General features: G+C 45.5%; 1 long non-coding RNA gene across 1 annotated transcript in view; it reads left to right on the forward strand.

Annotated features, from left to right (window-relative positions):
• Window positions 1-20,680, forward strand: part of LOC103599497 — a 142,758-nt gene that overhangs the window by 78,992 nt on the left and 43,086 nt on the right. The window lies entirely within an intron of this gene.

The raw sequence follows: 20,680 nt of genomic DNA on the forward strand, positions 1-20,680 counted from the left end.
AAAAAAAAAAAAAAAAAAAAAAAAAAAAAAAAAAAAAAAAGGAGAGTGCATGAGAGTCTCTCTCTTCTCCGTCATTTTCTGCCATGTGAGACCCCTGGGTCACTGTCGCCACCACCAAGACCCTCTCCAGATGTGTTCCCTGGGCTTTGGACTTCTCAGCCTCTGAAACTATAAGTGATAAATTTTTTCTTACAAATTACCCAGTTCCAGGTATTTTGTTATAAGCAACAGAAACAGACTAATACATGTGTCCTGTAGATCCTGGCCCTCTGTGGCCTCCAGCTGGGAAAATAAGATAGAAGACCAAGGGAGAGGAGAAGAAAAGGCAACCTAGAACATTCTGTCCTCAGATGCAAGGAGGAAGCACAACTGGCAGCTCTTTCAAAGCTCCCTTCTCCTTGTCCTGGGCAGGCTTATTTCTTAAGGCTCTGTAACAGGGGGACCCCACAATAAATTATTCTTGGTTTGCTCAGGATATACATATGGAGCTGTATCCATTGCCAGTGCCTGGATCAGACACCAGCCCTGCCCAGCCCTGTCCTTGATCTCAAAGGGGAGTGGGAAGGAAGACTGCAAACAAACAGGGATGTTGGGGCCCTGAGGAGGGAAGTGATTGGTTGAGATTTCCTGGGCTGTAACATGTGACTGGAAGAAGCTAAAGCCTGGTAGACAGGGTGGAAAAAGCATTTCAGGCAGGGGAGAACAGCATGAGAAAGTTCCAAAATCTTGGAAGCATGGAATATAGTCAGAAAGTGGTGGTCAGGTGTGGCTGGAGCCAAGGGGCAAGTTGATTGCAGGTATGAGATGGAATAGGATGGGGCCACATTTTAAGGATCTTGGACACTGTAATAGTATCTGGGAGTCCAACAGCTCCCATCCTTTCTTCTGCCATGGCTCATCTAAGCCAGGAGGTCCTGTGGACTTGCCTGGGCTTATAGGATTTTAACTCCCCTTCAGACTGCAACCAAGCAAGAGGGATGTCATTACCGGACAGCCTTGTATCTGCTCTAACATATAGAAAGACAGCATGCTGAAAACTCCTGTTCTGGGCCATTACTATTTCCATTAATTTATGCTAATTACTTGGTTATTCATAATAGACCCAAACTCTCCTGTATGTCAGGTCACTGCTACTGGTGACTCTGTTGAGGCGCATCCACAGAGGAGTTACTGCAGGTTGTTGATAGGAAGTGACATGGATAGTTTTAGCATTTTTTTTTCCAGGCTCCCACAGAACTATATATGGTTTCTTGTCATTAGCATATTGAACTGTAATGGTTTGTTTATGTCTTGTCTATGATTTACAGCCCCCAGGAGCATGCCCAGAGTGATAGTACCTTTTTGTCTGTAGCACCCAGCATAGTGCCCCAGTACACAGTAAGTGCTCAATGCTTGTATGGGTTCTAGTTGCATTTGTGTTAGATAATGATGGCAGATTGGAGGGAGATTACATTTAAACCCAGAAAGATCTCAATAAGGATGTAGTTGCTATAGATTTGAAGAGAATTATGATGGGCTAGTGGGAAGGGGACTGATTGAAATGATAACTGGAGGGTAAGGGGTATTTGGATGTGGGAAGATAGAAAAAGGAAGGACTTTCTAAATGACTAAGTTTCTGGTGTGGATAACTAAATAAGGAACACAGAAAGAAGACAAAGCGTGGGATAGATTTTGGAGCCATGTGGCCACCATGTTGCCAGTGGATCAAGAGAAGCAGCAGGCCATTGGGCAGATGGACCTGTAGAGGGGTCTGGCCATCCAGGTGAAAGCAGTATTTGTGGACATGGAGCAGGGCAGAGTGCTACTGTGCCCCTTCAGGGAGAGCAGACTGAGTGAGACAGAATCTAGGACAGAACCCCAATGAACTGCAACATGTAAGGAACGGAAAGAGGGAGGAAAGTTCACAAGAGGCGGGAAGTGACTGGGATGGGTGCTGTCACAGTATCATAGAAACTGAGGGGAGAAATATATTGGAAGGAAGCGATGTGGTCAGGGGACTGCAGGGCTCTGAGGGCCAGACCCAGTGAGGACTCTGATGTGACCTATGGAGTTAGTGGCCTGGAGGTCATTGGTCCCCTGGCAAGAACAGCTAGTTGGTCCACGGCTTTGAAGATGTTTTCTTGGAGTGGAATTGAGTCCTCCAACACGATGCAGGGATAGCAGGTGCTATCCAAAAAAGAGAGCTGGAGAAGAGCAATTGTAGCCATTGTGTGGCTGTCCAGCCATTGCCTTGCTCCCGCCCTGACGGGCCTGGGGGAAGAGTGGCCGATGAAAGTGTTCTGCCCAACTTACCAGGCCTTTATGTAATTATCAGTATTATTTCTCCGCAAACTCCCTCAAGAAGGCTGGTTGTGAAAGGAACATAAGAGAGGAAAATAGCTAAAGGGGACATGAGGCTGAGAGTTAAACATGGGGGTGGCTGTAGCGTGTTCAGCTGCCTACATGCAGATCGGACACAGGGAGGCTTTGTGCCTGTGAGGACAGAGGGTTTGTGGATTCCCGATAGTCACCTCTGTTGTGCAGTGCAGATAAATTTGGTCTCAAGGGGAATTTGCTTCTGTACACTGCCATCCTCACTTCTGCCCGTTAGAGGACTTTGTTTCTCATGGCTTATCAGCAGAGCACTGTATTTTGTTACTGCCTGTCTTGTAGCAAGACCACATTCATTTTGTTTTCAATTACCGGGGTGTACTTTGGAAGGCCTTATCTAGCAGAGACACAGCTGGCGTCATTCCGCGTGGCATTTCTTTGCGGTCCTGCAGGAGCCTCCTGTGGTGCTGGCCAGGCTCGCATCTGTGCTGTGCCCCTCAGCGAGGTGGCCTTCTCTGGGCACCCTGGCACCATGGCAGTCCATCACCTAATCACACACCCATCCCCAGGTGCTCACCTCCTACCTTCTGAAAGTTTACTTCTTCCATATTGAGACACAGATGCCTCAGAGGGCCCTGGATGGAAAAGCAATTGCTACAGAGCCGTCAGGTACTAAAATCATACAAGTGCAGCTAATGTGTCCACTTCTATTTCCTGAATTAAAAAGAGAAACCCAATAAACAGAAGTAATTGCTGAGACTCCTGCAGTGCTGAAGCTGGAGCCATCTGTGTGAGGAATTCCGGGGTCCTGCCTTGGCTCACAATGCACAGGTCTCTTCCTGGTGGCATTCAGGTGGTGGGGGGACAGCCAGCTGGTGGCTGTCATCTAGTTGCACCCTGGGCTTTGGAGAAGGTGGCCTCAACCCTGGAGCAAATCCATTTGAAACAGATAGAGTGGATTCATGACGCCTTTGTAGGCCTCCAAGGCAAAGAGAATAAAAAATAAGAATATTTGTGGACACAAATCACCCAGGACACAAGAGAGGCATTTCTCTTCTGTTTTGCCCTTTTCATCTCTTCTCCCCGTGAAGCTTTCCATTTCTTCCTCTTTCTGCCCTGATTTCACCCCTGCCCCTCCCTTTGTCCTTTCATTCATTCATTCACTCTGCACCATCTGCTGTGCTGCTTGCTGGAGATACGACAGTCAAGTCAACAAGATGATGAAATAATGACAGATACGATTAGGTTCTGTGAAGGCAAGAAGCCGGTTTCAGTGATGGAATGAAAGGGACAGGGTGGCGAGGAGTGGCATCTCTGAGATGGAGACATTTAGGATGAGAAGGAGCCAGGCATGAGAACATCTGCAGGGGCAGGGTTCAGAGGGAGCAGCAATCCCAAGGCCTCCCAGGAGGCATGATTTTGGAATCGTCTAGGAACTAAAAGAGGCATCGAGGGTGGGGATTAGGAGGGGGAGAGGAGCAGGTAGAGGAGGCTGAGAGAGGCGAGGCATATGCACCTGCTTTTTGGATCTCATGAAGAAGTCCATTGTCTTAGTGTTCTTTGCCTTCTATACTCATCCCTGGAGCTGGGTTTTGATCAGTCTGCCCTAGCACTCTCTGCCCTGGTGTATGAGGGGCAAGAGGCCCCTTGTTTGATGGCATCAGCTCATAGACGTGGGTGTTGATTTTACTTGAAACCATGCTGAGCTCCAGTCTTGTGTCCTTTCTCTGCTTCTTGCCCAGCAGCTTGGGAAGAGGGAGTTCTTCACCTTCTCCCAAACTAGGAGCTTGGCCCGTGCTGGGAGGCAGATGCCAGAAGCTGATGAGGTGTTCTGGGGCAAGGAAAGGGGTGGCACATCTGGATCTGGAGTAACTTGTGTGGGGCCCGGAGAGAGAAGGGTTTCCTGTGGCAGGTCGCTAGGATCGATCTGTGAGAACAGCTGAAACTCCCCCACACCAGGCTTGTACCAAGCTTGTTGGCTTCTGCTGGCTCTGGTTATCTGTTTTATTGTTTGTTTTTGGCAGCTGGCTGTCATGGGGATTTGAACGCTAGACCTTGGTGTTACCGACACCATGCTCTAACCACATGAGCTAACCGGCCAGCCGCTTGACTCTGGTTTTCTGAATCACGTCTACTTATGAGGTTGTTTGGCCAACCTCCTAAACACAGCTGAGTGCCCTTGGGAGAATGCTAGAGCCCAGATGCTCACTGGAGAATGCCTACTTTACTTAGTGATTCAAGAAAGCAAAACTGTTTTAAAAGCAGTAAAGTTTGTTCTTGTCCTGGGCACTCTTCTGCCGCTGGTCACTGAACTAAATCCTACGGCCCCACAGCAGCCCGTTGTACGCTGCTGCTGATCATGATAGCAGATGAGCACTCACGAATGCCAGGTGTCAGCCAGTGTGCTAGGGGTGTTAGGTGGGTCATCTCCTAGGAGGTAGACAGTGTTCATAGTTCCATATTGTAGACAAGGAAAGCTAAAGCAGAGAGGAGGGAGTGGCTTGCTCCAAGTTACCCGGCTGGGAAAGAGTGGAGCTGGGATTTTACTGCAGGCAGTCTGACTCTTAGCCTTGGTGCCTTCCTGCCTGCTGATGAGGAGTTCCTGAGAGGCTAAGTGACTTGCCCTTGTCTACACAGACAGCAAGGGCTGGAGACTGCGCTTCACTGTGAGTCTTCCTACTTAGAGTCCGAGGTGCTCTCAGCCTTCCCTGAGCTAGCTCCGGCCTCTCAGTGTTCTCGGGGCCCCTGATGGCCCTCCTGCGGTGGCTCCCATATCCCATCCCTAGACCAGTACCAAACAGGCTGTGAAGAAGTCACTCAGAGAATTTAAAATTGAAGAATCTGGGGTACTGCCACCAAGATTCTGATATCAGGAGGTGAGATATTTTGTTTTGAAGTCAGATTTGAGAACCACTGGCCCAAATGCTTACACCGTGAGTAATGGTTTGCACGCCAGGATGTCTTCTGTGTCCCTTTTATAGACTTTTTTGTGATTTTTATCTGTGTAGAATTGGCTACTCCTCCTTCTGTGACCCCATGCAGGTGCTATTGTGCCATATGTAGACTTTAGCACCTGCTCACTTCCCTAGCCAAATGCTCACTGAGGACAGGTACTTTTAAATTATTTCATTCATAGCTTCTGCCATATAGTGAATATACTGTAATGATTCATGGGATTAATGAATATTTGAAAGGATATATTTATATGTATAAAATGTCATATGTTTGCATATGAAGTTAACTGTTCTTTCCTGGTAGAAACTGTGGGGGATCTTAATGGGGTTCTCATGCTCAAATTTTAGCCATTCATATGAGAACACAAATGCTGGGGCCTTGCATCTAATAAATACACTAAGAGTTGTTTTTCAGATCAGAGGGTGGCTCTCCACTAATTCATTCATATACCCTCGCCAAGACTCCATGGAAATTGTGACATGGGCCTGGAAGGTGGTGGCTACCTCTCCTGGCCAGGTGGAGGGAGACCTTCGGCCCAGAAACTCTTGACTGAGCACCTGCAGCAGCCTCCCTGTGCTGGCCAAAGGGATGGGTCAGGCCATCTCTGCCCTCAGAAGTTCACAGTCTCATAGGAAAGACAAACCCAGACACAGAAATGTTGACTCAGTGGTTAAGTGTGAGGAGGGAGGTCACTCAGACAGGGGCTCTGAAATCCCGACTGAAAGGCGGGGCACATCCAAGCTGTCCCTGTGTGACCTCCAGCAAGTTAGGCTCTGGTCTTCTTCATCATAAAGTAGGGATTAATAGTACTTGGCATATGCAGATGGTAAACACTGACAAATATTTGTTGAATAACCGAAAGCTGAGACATTGTTTAGGAAGAGCTTCCCCGAAGAGATGTCTGAGTTTTGTTTTGAAGAAGAACAAGTAAAATCTGCCCAGGAGAAGAGGGACATCTCAGATGGTGGGAACTGCAAGAGCAAAGACCTTTGGGGGGTTGGGGGGGAGGTGTGTATGAGAGAAGCCGCTGGAAGTTCATTTATGATCAAGGCATAATGTTTTAGGTGGTGGAGAGCCACAGTTTGAGGGTTGGAGGCACGGGCTCTACTGAGCATTTTGAACTTGATTCCAGAATTGAGGGTGTCCACTGAAGGCTGTTAAACAAATAGGTGCATGATTGAGCCTGTGGTTTACACATGGTCTATGTACAGAGAGAGGCTCCGATCTCCTCAGCTGTGCATTGATCAAGCCTGGGGTCTGTTCCTATGTGCCCACTGCTGCAAAATTATGTGCAGATTATTGTCCTTATGTTCCTTTTAGCTACCAGTGGAAGTTCAGGAGATGAGTGCCTTGGGGCCTGGACCCCTCAGGGCCTGTCAGCTCTGTGGCCAGTATCCTAGGGTCTACTGGGGGATGAGAAGGAATCATCAAGCAAACCCTAATCAGATTTCTCAGTCAGGCATCTGCCTAGCCCAATTTAGATCATCATACATAATGCTCAGCTCAGAGAGCTTGTGATGGTGGCGAGATTAGCTCACACTTTGCATTTGCCCTGGGAGTTTACACAGCAGCAAGCCTGTTTGTCAGCTAATGCTCCGAAGTTTCCAGCCCCTATGGGGACCACATTTCCAGCTCTGTTTAATGTTTTATTCAAACACAGCAAAAAAGAGGTACAAAGATGATGCCAAGGTAGAAGCTTCTACGATTGGAAAGCTAGCATTGGGGCCCCTCCCAGTCTTGCCCTGTGACTGCATCTCTCATTTCCTGGATCCAGCCCAGAATTTTCATTTCTAAAGCAGGAATTTGAGAAAGCCCCAGTTTTTGAGCAGACCACAGTCCCCTGTTGATTGATGCTTCTAGTCTACCTTACTCTCCATTGTGAATAGAGTGGAAGACCCTAAGGTGGGTCCCTCTGTGTCACTACCCTCCTCAAACAGTGGCTCTCAGTGCTTGTGGTTCTGCATGCCCTAGTTCCAGGCCAGCCTGTCCTCACATGTCCTCACACACAGCGGACTAGAACATTCCACACCCTGTCTTCAATGTCTCCTCCTCCCCGTGTTAACTTGTGCAGCTGCACCTACCTGGAATGCCTCCCTTCTCTCTGTTGGGAATCTTGTGTGTTCTTCAGTGATACTACCTCCTCCATTAAGCCTCTTTATTTCTGCTGGTTGACATCCTTGTTTTGCACCCTGTGTTTTGGGGCTTGTGTTAAAGTTGTTTGTGAGGTTGGCACTCTAGGCTGGAAGATCCTTGCACCTATGATCTTGAGGTCACCTTTATTTACCATCTTTCTCCCCAGTGCCCAGGCCAAGACCTCACAGGCAGCTTGTGACATGTACATAAAACTGGATTCAATTCCTAGCCAAGCCTGATCAAGCCATCCACTTGGTCACACCTTGTTTCAATTTTTCATTGTGAAGACCAAGATAATGAACAGTTCATTCATGGCCTTTTTGTGTTTTTCCATTATCCCAGTGCCTCAACTCTGGGGGTTTCTATTTTGAGATTGTGCTTATCAAGTGTGGGAAGGAGCAAAGCTGAGGAGGGGGAATGAGGCCTCCTCTAGCTCTGAGCTGAATATTCTGGAACTACTGACTTATCTGGTTTTCTTTCAAAGCAAAGGGGGTCTTGGCCATAGCTGGAGATGTCCATGTGATGGCAGAGGGAATTCTGCCAGGGAATCAAACGATCCTTTGGAGCAGGAATTGTAAGCCCTGAGGTTTAGGAAACTGGAGATTTCTCTGGGCTTGGTATTGCCTCCTGTGAAATGAGGATAATAATGTATAGCTCAGGGTCTCTGAGATATAAGATAACTCAGGTAATAAGCCCGTTGCTTCAGAGAGTCAAATATGTCTTTTTCCTTATCCACTCCACTTCACCCCAGTCATCACTAATGAGGGCAGACTTACAAGCATTGTTATTGCAAGAGCTAATATGAATTGATTATAGCACCTTACACTTGGATCTTTCTGTTTGCTTTACAAAGTATGTTATACTCAGCTTGGCAAGTGCTATGTGCCTGGTGGTCCTTGCTAACCAGACTGTGCAGAAAGGTACGGAGAAGAATAACAGGGTGCCAGAGGGCTGGGAAGCTGGGCTCTGCCCCTGCTAGATCAGCTGGATCCTGCTCAGCCATTCAGTGACTGTGTGACCTTGGGCAGGTGATTTAGCTTTTCTGAGCCTCAGTTTCTTCACTGTAAAATTGAGATACTAACAGTCACTTAGTGGCATTATTCTGAGGACGAAATGAGAAGGTTCCTGTGAGCCTCTGTTGCCTGGCGTCTAGTGAGGGCACAGTTAACGTTAGGTGCAGCAGGGTGGGAGGGCAGCAGGGCTGAGCCCTCAAGGACCACGTGGTCCAAGGGGGAAACAGCATCACGCGTGTTAATCCTCACAGAAGCCCTGTGAAGTAGGTGGGGCCAGTCCTTATTCATCCCTCCTTTTTAGCAAAGTCAGGAGACTGCCCCACGTCTTATCACTGGCAAGGCACTGAGTTGGGCTTGGGTCTTCTGCCTCATGCTCTTGCTATTCGACCTCGGGAAGTAGTCTCTACTGGGGATAAAGCAAGGCAAACGGTCTGCTATGATGCTATGAGAGATTTAGGCTGCTGCTGGGAGGCATTTTGGGTTGTAAAAGTGGTTAGAGAAAGGGGTGTCATGAGAGGGTGATAGGACCCCCTCCCTAAGAAACAAGTAGTTCCCAGGGCTCCAGGATTCTCTGATAAAGCAGAGAGGAAACTGGGGTGACCCTGCCGGTCTGCCAGCTCTGGGAGCCTGTAATTCACCTGGGTGACAACTTAAATGTGTAAGTTAACTAATTGGTGGCATTATGCCCTATTAAAGGAGAGCAAATGACTGTGCCTTTTCTGAGACAAAATCAGAGTTTAAATCAGATGCTCTCAGAGGAATTCAGAGCTGGTGCCTTTATTTTTAGATCAAATGGGGAAAAGGGAATAGATATTTTATTTATTTTTTCACTGGATATGGCTAGAAACCAGTCCGTTTATTTTTTCTAACCCACTGTGGATGTGTTTCTTAGCAAGGTGAATATGGATCCTATCTTTTTTCATAATCCCTTATTTGTAATAAAAGCCTATTTTTAATATGGTTGGAAAAATAATGTCAGAGTTTAAATAGCATGAAAGGCCTTAGACATGCTCCATAGGCAGTCATTTATTGATTAGTTTGGAAATGGAAGTCACCATTTGGTATCCAACATATTATCCTTTTCTGAGCACCTGCTCTTCTGGGCCAGGTGTTATACCAGTCCCTAGGGGTGCAGAGGGGCATCTAGCCCTTTATTAAGGTTATGCTGAGCTCCTACCCCATGCCAGACCCAGAGGATATAATGGTTTACACAACAGAAAAGATCACTCCTCTCATGGGTGTGCTTTCTACTGGGAGAGATAAACAAGAATGTATCTCTGGTAGGCCAGCCCTGAGGTGGGTAGGTGGTAGTCTGGATCTAAACAAATTGCGTTTGTTATTTCTGCCCACTTCCCACCCTCAGGATGCAAGACTGGTATGAGGTGGCCTCACAAATCATACATCAGAGAAAGGTGAGCCGGTTGGGCTGGGACTAAACTCTGTCATCCCCCACCCTCACTTCCCCAGGACTCTGTAGAGAAAGGAACTTGGGCTTCTGAGTTTGATTCTTGCTCTGGTATTCAGTTATGCAAAACGTTAAACCATGTGGCCTCTCTGAGCCTCAGCCTCCTTAAATGTGAGCTGTGAATAATGATGCTTCCTCGTGGGAAGGTATAAGGATTGACTGCAATTGCGATCAAGTGCCTGGTGCATACCAGATGTCGCCAATGGGAGGCTTCCCTTCTTTACCCCCAAGGAGATTGTGCCAGCAGCGGTACTTGCGTGACTAAGAGTTGGAATTGTTGAGAAGTTCTTTCACTTGTTCCACAAAATGTGTGTTTTCCATGTGCCAAATATGGGAGATTGAGAGGTAAATAGACAAATATCTTGTTCCCCTGGAACTCACATGCTAGCAGGGGAATAAATGGCAAACAATTAAACAAATGGATCAGCTGATTTCAGGGCAGTTTCATAGCAGCTGCAAGATGGTCAATGGGGGCTTCTTGGAGGAGGTGTCCTTCCCATTGAACCAGGTGGTGAGACGGGCTTGGGTACAATGGCCTCAGAGGTTCATCTTCTCTCTGCTCATCTGCCAGGGCCTTGGAGGTGGTTTCCTGAAGGGAGGCAGGGTCAGGTGCATTTCTCTCTCAACCTGTGCTCTTTGAGGCCCTTCCATCTCCCTTGGGCTCACCACCACACCTTTTCTGACCTGTGCAGGCTCCACTTAGAACAGGAAGTCATGGGGACTTCCCTGGCTTTCTTCTTTCACACCCCATTTGGAAAGCTTTTTGGTTGATTTTCTCTCTTTCCCTGCCTGCCTCCCTGCCCCCTGCCGTCGTCGCTATCAGAGATCTCTTTTCCCTCCCCCTCCTCATTTCTCTCCACTGGCTCACACCAAACACATTTCTTCTTAAAAAGACTCTTCAAAGCAAATGCTTGGGGCTCCCCTTCATCTTATCTTTGAGCCCAACAGCATTTTTGTGGAAGAATTTTTTTTTTTAAATGTGTTTTAACATTAAGGGGAGTTTTAAACTTTTCCTTTCAAGCTCTCCATTTTCTTTCCCCTCCTTTCCAAACCCCTGCCTTTCTGCCCTCCCCAACCTCCTTACACCTCTTCTCCCAAAGAGTGTTTTCTGTTCTTTCCTTATCTGTTGCTCTCCTCTCCTCTTCATCTCCTGATTCCCACCTGCTCCTCTTGCATTTTCCTCCCTGGTTTTCCCTTGCCCTCACTTTCTCTCTCCCCACGCTGGACTCCCTGAGCTCCTTAACCCAGCTGTTGCCACAGGCTGTTTTCTAAACGAAGGGTCCTCAGGTCTCCTCCCAACCTGGGATTCCTTTGAAGATGCCTTTGATAGTGTGGGATGGCCCCCAGCAGACCTGTACCACAGGACACCTATTTTCCCACTAGCTAAAGTTGCCCTGATTTCAAAGAAAGCAAATGTTGTCTTTAACTCCACATGGTGGATTTTCCCTGGGAGGAATTTCTGTACTAAGAAAAAAGTACACCCAGCATTCAATTATTGAGGGGCAGATGCTTCTGTGTGAGGTTATTCATTTACCTCCGTTGCCAGAGCAAGCCGTGTCCAGCCTTCTCTTAATTCATTTCTCTAGTCTCCGGGGATTTGCTCTTTTCTGTGAGTTACAGTTCCAGCTTTTGGGTGCTGCTGATGAGTTTCTGGCAGAGAACATGATGTGAACTTGCAGAAAAAGAAAGCAGGTGGGTTGTGGTTGTACTCTTATGTCTTCAGACCCGATCACAATCCCTGTGTCTGCCCCATCTACCACCAGCACCACGAAGGCCTGTTAACAGAACACTGGAGAAGGGGCAGCAAGGTTCTTGGGATTTTGTTGGCCTGCATTGGCTGTTGCTGCACTTCATCCCCTGCGTGCCATGTATTAGCTCCACATGTTTGTGAGCATCGTTTCCCTTGCTTTCCATGCCAGACTTCAGCCTGTCCTTCCCCTGCAGCTGATTGTATTGACAAGAGTATCATTTTGGGTTATTGCCTTTTCTGATGAAATATTCATCTTTCTGAGGACTTAATAGGTGATGGAGTCTTATAGTCAATTTTTTTTTAATTTCTTTTCATTTTTTTTTTTTGCAGCCGGCTGGTACAGGGATTGAACTATGGACCTTGGTGTTATTAGCACCCACTCTAACTAACTGAGCTAACTGGCCAGCCCTTTTATAGTCATTTTTAATTATTGATGAAAAGTGTACCTTTCTAGTAACATAAGTAATTGTATATGCATATGTGTGTACACACATGCACATGAACAAACACAGTTATCACTGGGAGCTGGTCAGGATTCTGAGCCTTTTCATTAGCATATTTCAAGCTCACTTTAGCAGGGTATAAATGTCTACCAGACCCCCAAGGGTCTTCAGCTTCCAACTCCTGTCACACTCTCTTATCGTGTTCACTAAAAAGGAGAAAGCAGGACTCCTGCCTCTACTAGTTTAGGAGGCACCTAAGTAGAGTGGCTGGCTCTGAGCCTGGTCAAGATGACCTTGATGGCAAATGCAGAAGGGAATTGAGGACATACTGGCCATTCATGTGATTAAGGAACAGGATCTTTCTTACTTGAAGACAGATAAAACGTCATTGTGGGAGTTACTGGGTGATTTTCATTTTAGAGGCTTATAAAGCAAGAGGGTTGGTGGTTTTAATGGTTGCTACCTTAGATTAATTCAGTTGTTAGGAGGACAGGGTAAATGTTTAACACTTTTGGCATTCCCCTGGGTTTGATACCCAGGCCCAGAACTTTCTTTGTATAGCCTTAGAATTAGCATAAGTGTGTAAAAAATAGATGTGGGGGAGTGCAAGCCTTTATTCTTATTACAGATAGATGTTAATTTTATTGTGAGTTTGGAACAAATGATGTATTTTCCCCAAAGGAGTCACTGCTTACTGCTTGTCATTAAAGTGTGTGTGTGTGTGTGTGTGTGTGTGTGTGTGTTTAGGTGTATCTACATACATATATCCAAATCTTTTTTTAATTTTTTTTTTTTTTTTGACAGCTGGGTGGTACGGGCTTCTGAACCCTTGACCTTAGTGTTATCACACCACACTCTAACCAACTGAGCTAAGCAGCCAGCCCTACACATCTGAATCTTACTCATCCCAATGGATGATAGTGAAGGAGATTGATGGAGCTGGAAGGAATGGTTTAGGAGCTTTTTGAGCAAATTCTATAAGCCAGGTGCTCTGCAGAGCACTTTACATGGATTGTCTGCTTTATTATTTGACAACCCAGTGAGATAGCTCTAATTATTTTTCTACTTCAAAGATAAAGCAGCTGAGGTCACGTAGAATCAAGTAACTTATTCAAGGTCACATAGTAATGGTGAAGTTGGGATTAGAACCTGGAGTCCGAACTCTTAACTACCATGCTGTAGGGACTGACAATAATGATTAATAGAACAATTCACCAATTCAACAATTCCTGGTAGTGGGTAGATCAAACATAACATTTAAAATCCTCTATACTATTCCCTGTCATAACTATACACTCTGCACTAGGTAGCTTGCATGTTAATTATAAAGTCAAGACATTTGTACTTACAAAGGGGTGGAATCATGTACAGTTCCAGTTATATCATGATTTTGCTCAAAAGCCTCAGTTTCCTCCTGCCTATCAAACCTTTTATTGTGGCCTTTGGTCCTTTAGTCTCTTGTTTTCCCTACCCACAATTTCTACGTCTTGTACTACCCCTTTGCCAGAGCCCACCTCCAAACCCTCTTTTCTATAAGCCTTTCTTCATGCCTGGTATAGGGAGTAATTTCTCCCTTTTTATAACTCTCATTTCTATAGTAATTTGTCATTTTTCTCTCTTGTGACTTCTGGCACCTTTTATAATTGTATAAGCTCCTTGAGGGTAGGACTAAGTTGAAGATTTCTGCAGAATGAGTGGGAATTAGCTCTGCAAAGGTGTGTGGTGGTGGGGTTGGGGGCGAGTGGAGCCTGTAATGTTGAGGAGACAGAACATGTGAGAAGGTGGTGGTGGCCTCGTCCCCCGGCAAGGTACTATTCCCTGAGTGATGTCCTCTTCATGGGGCACCCTTTATCCCTTTACTATTTCCTGTGAGCATGTTCTGGACCCCTCCTTTCTGTCTGTCTCAGTCGTTCATTAGAGGACACTGGGGCTGGTGAAAGGCCAGTACTTTCCTGATGTCAAACCAGAATGGTATTTCTTCTCTGACCAATACCAACTCGTGGGTGCTTAGGTCAGCCAGTGAACCAGCTTTGGAACAGAATCTCTGATCAAGGCAAATGCTTTCTTTCCGAATGGGGGCTGCCCCCGCATTCTGGAATGATTTTTTTTAACCTCTTCCCCTCTGCAGACACCTGAATCAGGAATGAGAAGATGAACAAGACTGGGCACCAGAGCGCAGTGCCCATGTGTCAAGACCACTGGCTGCAGAGGACAGCTAGGATGTGGTCTAAAAGAGAGCAACTGATTTGACTGTGGAGTTGGAAATTAGGGCATGTATGAAAAATAATTAGGAATTGTAGCCTCAGGAAAAGATGCCTACAGGGAGATCTAGTAATTGTCTTGAAGCATATGAAAGCCAATTTTACCACTGAGTTAGGTCAGCTTGTCTCTTCCCTGTGGAGAGGAGAGATGTATGTTTAAACTTGGAAAGTAAGGGTTTCGGCTAAATATGCAGTTCTTACCTGGTGCCATGAGCTGTCGTGAAAGTGCTTGCATTGGAATTGAAGGAGTTGTCCCTCTTTCCAGCGGAAAGCTTAAGCAGAAACGGGGAGCTGTCTTAGGTATGCCTCAAGTTTCTCTTTGTCCCAGGACTTGGTCATTTTATTTAACTGTGAAAGGTATCACAGTATGTGCCTTGAGAGTAATCAGTAAGTGGCATAACTTGGTTGTTAGGTTAGACACAGATGCTTTCGAATCTCTTAAAGTAGGTTCAGATCTCAGCTCTTCCTTTTACCAACTTTGTAAATTGGGGCCAGTTACTTATCTTTTCTGGACCTCCGTCCTCTTTATTATAAGATAGTAATACAGGTAATACATACTTTGTGGCATTGTTGTGAGAATTAAATGGTATACTCAGAATTTAGTAACTGTGTAACACATAGATGGTGCTAGATACCTGGTAGCTAGATATTTTGGAAAATATATGTTGTCCCTAGTTATGGAGATTTGATAAATGCACAGATATCTGTGCACTAAGCAGAGCCAGGCTGAAATTTTTAGGATCCCTAAGCTCCGACCTCTTATGCAATTCAAAATAAAAACAATGCTGAACTGCAAAATAAATGCAAGGTAGACCAATCTGTATTGTATCTGATGTTTACCATGATTCTAGTCCATAGCTTGGTGTTGTTTAGTTTTTGTTTTTGAAATATCACAGCTTTAGAAAAATGTTTTTGGTACCCTAAGCACATGTCAGTCTGGAGATGATATGAGCAGCGACTGGATCACAGCTTCAATCTCTTTCAACAAATGGTTCTTGAGCTCCTGATCAATCAGTGTTTTGTTTGTCTGGCTTCTTAAGAAAAAGATGATTTATTAGGATGGCAGGGGCTCATAGAACTGCCAGGGGGGCTTGGACAATGGGCAGAAACTGAGGGCCCTGCTGGAAGCCATACATTGGAAATGGTCAAGTCCTAGTGCTGCCATCTTGGCTGTGGTGCATTTGATATTCAGATTTTCTTTGAGCCACTTTCTGAGGACTTGGAGTTTCCAGAAAGAGGTCTGGTGCTGAGCTCAGGCCATCCACCTGCCCACAGCTATGCCAGGTCTCAGGTGTGAGAGGTATCTCATCCCTTCACTTATGGGATGAAAGGCAAGCATCAGTGGAGACTGCATTCCCACTAACTCTACACACAAATGAGAGGCTGGGGGCTAGATGGAAGGGAGTTAGATAGTGGGTGGGGGAATAAAACAGACAGAGGTCCACTGTGCCCTTGACATTCCAGGTCCTGTGCATCACTTGTGTGATCATCTGTCGTGTACTTAGCTGGTTTATAGTTGCATCGTTGACTTGTCCATGCATTTTTGTCTCTGCAGAGAGCATTTAGGTTGCAGAGGGCAGAGACCCTGGTTTATAAGCTCTGTATCTCCCAGTGTGGCACCAAGTAAATACCTGGTGACTGATTGCACTACCACTTACTGGATTCTGTAGTGAGTTCACCTTCATTACTACAAACACATGTGGATTGGGTGTCCCTGGGATAAGGAGTATGTATTAGAAAGTGGCAGTGTGTGGTGAAGACTAGAAATCACCCCTTGGCCTTGAAAAGTTGGCAGATACAGCTCTGTGATTGCCAGCTGACTTCCAGCACATATATACTATAGGCCTAGGGTCTCTAGTGGAAAGGTTGAAAAATAAAATAAACTCATCCTCTAAATTGCTTTATTAAATAATGCACAGATGACAGGGCATGAAATATTGATACACAGAGAGCTCATCCTCCTGCAGGGGAGAGGAGCCTCTGGATAATTGGTTTTTCTGCTTGGCAACTGAGATAGCTTGGAAATATTTTGTTACTGTTTCCCTCACCATATCAAGTCTTGTCTATTAATGGAGGGATGAACCCAAGTGATTCTTGTTTTCCAAATCCTCATTATCCTGCCATCACTAAGACGTCAAAATAAATGGAAGGGTGCAGTGAATTATAGGCGTTTTCAAATAAATCAGCTTGCTGGATCAGGCACTTCCTATGGCTTGAGTTTGAGGACCATTCTGATGATCTTTTTAAACATCAGTGGAGTATTATTTTGGTTTTTATCTGTCTGTAAGATTTAGAAATGTTGCGAGTTGGGTGTTGAAGTCCAGGGCTACATTATTTGGTGGTAGGGGTTTAAATGAAATAATTGTTAGATTCCTTGAGAAAGCTATTTTATACAAATGAAGTATGAAAACCGGCCTTCAAAAGTCAGACGCTCAGGCCATTCGCTGGCCACAGAGGCAAATTGTCCATGGTGATTTAATATGTAAGACGTGCACTGCAGCAGCAGCTGCTCTGGTACTCTTAATGGAATTTTAAGTCACAGTGACCTTTATAATTGGAGGCACATGGATAACATATGTTGGTTAGAAAGGTATGATGGTAGTGGGGTTGCTGTCTCGGGTGTGAATGGCAATTTAAACTCAAGCATGAGTTTCCCTTTGTAGGAGTTGTTCGCCAAGAAATTCAGCACATCAAGTGCAATAATAGAATGCCAACTGTGTACTGTGTGCCACCGTGAGGTTCTCCTCTCTTTTTTTGTCATTTGTAATTTTTTTGCAACAACTACTTTGGTCCAAGGACAAGTTGAAGCTGTCTGTAAATACTGATAGCTCTCTCAGTTGCTTAAAACTGAGTGGTAGATTTTCCTTGATTCAGCAAACATTGACAAAGCACCTGCTATGAGTTGGGTTCTGACCTTCATGTTGGTAGCAAGGCCTGCCCTTTCATGCAGTGGTTTCAACAAGGCTGCTTTCCAGTTAAGTGCAGCAGACGTCAGTGAGTGCCCTGCTCAGTGGAGTCAGTGGGAGCACAGAGATGCGTGACATCTGTTCTCTGCCTCTGAGGAGCTCACAATCGGGAGAAAGATATGCAGAAACAGTAAAGATATGACCAAATGACTTCTTGTGCATATGGAATTGGATACGGGTCAAAGGAGGGGGAAGAAGGGAGTGTTGGGGCACAGCCAACCTCTCACCTGGTTCACTGTGGACGTGGTGGTCTTAGAGCACAGTGACTAGTGATAAGATCTTTGCAGTTGCCCACAGGAGGCTCTGAGTCACAGCTTATGGCTCTGTGTACTTATGTGAGTTGCATAGCCTCTCTGAATTTCAGTTTCCTTATCTTTAAAACAGTCATAGTAGTAGCACTTGTGTTAGTCAGCTCGGACTGCTGTAACAAAATGCCATAGACTGGGTGGCTTAAACAACAGAAATTTGTTTCTCAACAGTTCTGGGGATGAAAGTCTGAGATCAGGGAGCCATTGTGGTCAGGTTCTGGTGAGGGCTCTCTTCCTGGCTTGCAAGCAGCTGCCTGCCTTCTTACTGTGCTCGTGTGTGGCCTTTCCTTGGTGTGTGCAGAGAGAAAGAACAGGCTCTCTGTGTCCCTTCTTATGAAGGCAAGAATCTGATCATGGGGGCCCCACCCTCATTACCTCATCGAACCTAATTACCTCCCAAAGGCCCCATCGCATTTGGGGTCATGGCTTCAACATATGAATTTTGAGGGGTACATGATTCAGTCCATAGCAGCACCTTCTTCACCTGGTTCCTTTTAGGTAATGCTTACAGAGAGCCTCTTCCAGTGTCTGGCATGTGGTAAATATTCTGTAAATGTTAACTTCTTTAGTTGCATGGGTCCAACCTCTTTTCCCTGAAAATGATAAGCTCCTCAAGACCAGAGCTGTCCTTTACTTGTGGCTACCTCTATTCAGTGATTGCTGTAATGAGAACATCAGTGAAGGAGGGGAAAGAACAGAGAACATAGATTTTGAGTAGTAGATCTGAATCTCAGCCCAACTGCATCCCAGCTGCGTGCCCCCAGGCAGTAACCAACCTCTCAGAGCCTCAGTGTTTTCCTTATCAGTGAGATGGGAACACTAGCTCGTACTTTGCAGACTTCTGGTGAGGTCTAAATGAGATAACCTGTGTGAAAGTGCCTGCATTTTCTGACATGTGGTGGATGTTCTCTAAATGTCGGCCCAGTGAGATTCCCACACATTCATCTGTGAAGTATTCATGAGCTGGCAGAGTTGGTCAACTTGTGGTCTTCACTCCTAGGATGTGCTGACTCTACACTGCTGTTCATGTGGCCTCTCAAGACCCACTGGGTGTATACCTGGGCAGAGAGCCATTTGATGAGCTTCTTGGTGGGAATTAAAAAAAATAAAGATAAAATCAATCTAATAGAAAGTAGTGACTTAGTTCAAAATTTACATAGAAAAATGAGTTATTTTGAATGTTCTTGGTACCATTAACAAAATTTAATCTGGGATGAAAAGTTATGGGGAAGTAAGCAAGCAAGCAAGCAAGCAAGCAAGCAAGCAAGCAGTCTTGCCTGATGGTGTTTAGAAGTGCACATGAATTCTTCATATAACTGACCCACTCTTCAGAGTTTAACAGCGCACAAGCATTTACATTTCAAACAGGAGGGTCCTCACCAGTGTGTCTTTTTATGGTCTGTGAGGAAAAACCTGAATTTTCTTAAAAACCACTTAAAACACAAAGAAATACAATATATATTAATGAAGATAGCTGTTTGGTATAAATTGCAGATGTGCCATCTGGACCATGGTAGAGGAAAAGGGAAATTGAAAGTCACATTGGCATGGAGTGCCACCATGCTGACTGATTGATTGACCTTGGCTCTGAAAGCATAGAAAGTCTTGATGCCATCTAGTTTGACCATCACAGCATAGCTCTTGGAGGTAGACCTCGGAGTGAGTTCTTCTAGCTGTGTGACCTTAGACTAGTTATTTATTTTTTTAAATTGAACTCAAATTTCTGCATCTATAAATTTGGGTAACGATACCTGCATCACAGGGATGTTATGAGGATTTAATGTGGTGGCGTGCAAGTATGTCACATGCATAGCCCAGTATCCTGCACACGTGTCTGTGCCCAGGCAACGTTGGCTGGTATTATTAGTACTCCTGTTGCATTGCCTAGTAATGCAACAGTTAGTGAAGTATGGAGTTTTCAGAACCTGAAGCAAGATGTTGAGTCATCCTAAAACATCCTTTTCTCAAGGTACTTAAGGAGTTTGCCCTTTTGTAGTTCTTTGAGCCCTGGAGGAGATATTAGGGTTCCAGACTTACCTTAGCCTTCTGTTCATCTTTGCTGCTCTTCCCCAGTGGCCATATCTGCCACTCTTGCCTGTATCACTAGAAAAGAAGTCCCATGGCAGCAGGGGCTTTGTCTCCCACTCACTGCTACATTTCCAGAACCTAAATCAGTGTTCGGCAAATAGATGCTAAATACATACTTATCATTGAATCAGTTCATTGGCTCCCAATCTTTAGATCGTGCATCTGGTTTCCTCCCAGGCTAGAAAGGTCTTTCTCACTTCCCACCTCTTTTCATGAATTTAAAGGCCAGTCGTGGTTTTGAAGCTGTATTTCCTTTTCTCTCTCCATTGAGATCAGCATGATGCATAGATGGAACACTGGACTAGGAGTATGAGACCAGGATTCTAGTTTGAGCTCTGCAGCTAACTTGCTTAGGACTCCTGGACAATTCATCCTCTCCTTTCTGCACCTCAGATCCTCAGCAGTATCATGAGGAAATGGGTTTATGTTGTTTCTGAAAGGAGTCTTCCAGTGCTGACATGGAATAGGTATTAGGGGCAAATCCCAATTTTCTGCTCCTCCTTTCTTATGCCTCAGCCAGGCTCCCTTATTTCCTTCCCATCTCCCTAAAGAAATGACTCCGGCCCCAAGGAAGGCTTTAAATAGTCACTCCTTCCAGCATACCAGGTGTATCTAAGCTAGGGTTTCTCCACCTCGGAATTAGTGACATTTTGGGACAGATTATTCTTTGTTGTGGGGGGTTGTCCTGTACGTTGTAGAATGTTTAGCACCATCCCTGACCTCAACCCACTAAATGTCAGTAGCATCACCCCATCCAGTGCAGCCGTGTGACAAGCAGAAATGCCTCTAGCCATTGCCACGTGTCTCCTGAGGGAGGAGAGGGGAAGTCATCCCTGTTCTAAGCACACATTTTTTCACAGCCTTATTTCAAATAGTATTATAAGAAGAGGGAAGGTTTTCTCAGGAGACTAGAGCAAATGGGAATAGTATATTGATCAGAAGCTTCTTTTTCCCCTCAGGTTGGGGGAAAAGAAAAAAAGAAAGAAAA

The sequence above is a fragment of the Galeopterus variegatus genome, unplaced genomic scaffold (genome assembly GCF_000696425.1).
Source record: "Galeopterus variegatus unplaced genomic scaffold, G_variegatus-3.0.2 Scaffold2988, whole genome shotgun sequence".
Taxonomy (NCBI): Eukaryota; Metazoa; Chordata; class Mammalia; order Dermoptera; family Cynocephalidae; genus Galeopterus; species Galeopterus variegatus.